We start from the raw sequence: 685 nt of genomic DNA, 5'->3' as shown, positions 1-685 counted from the left end.
ACCCTGATACTTCGAAAGAGATTGTCCGTTTTGTACACGAAGTGCATCCAGTTTTTGCCGTAACCCTCTCTACTTTCTTGCACATGTTATGTGGGTGAAATTATGATACCATGCCAACTTTTAACCTTTTCAGAGTTGATTTGAAATGCTTTTCAATTTCAGGGTTTTATAGCTCAAAATAATCAGTAAATGCATGAAAAATAAGAAATGAAGTCAGAAAGGGTTGAAAATTGATGATGTGGCTTTGAATGGTGCATTTTGAACACAGAAAAACTATGGAGTTCAAGTAAGTTCAAAAAAAATGAAATCCCTTTGTAACAGACGAGTTTCCGAATGAAACCCTGATACTTCGAAAGAGATTGTCCGTTTTGTACACGAAGTGCATCCAGTTTTTGCCGTAACCCTCTCTACTTTCTTGCACATGCTATGTGGGTGAAACGATGATACCATGCCAACTTTCAACCTTTTCAGAGTTCATTTCTAGTGCTTTTCAATTTCAGGGTCTTATAGCTCAAAATAAACAGTAAATGCATGGAAAATAACAAATATCATAAAAAATAAATAAGTAATTAGAAACAGAATAAAATGAACTTTAATAAAATATATAAGTAGAAACAAAATAAAATAAACTTTAATAACATAAAATTTATGAAGCTAAATTTATCAACGTACTTTCTGTTCAAAC

The sequence above is a fragment of the Triticum aestivum genome, chromosome 7D (genome assembly GCF_018294505.1).
Source record: "Triticum aestivum cultivar Chinese Spring chromosome 7D, IWGSC CS RefSeq v2.1, whole genome shotgun sequence".
Classification (NCBI taxonomy): domain Eukaryota; kingdom Viridiplantae; phylum Streptophyta; class Magnoliopsida; order Poales; family Poaceae; genus Triticum; species Triticum aestivum.
This window is presented reverse-complemented; position numbering follows the sequence as displayed.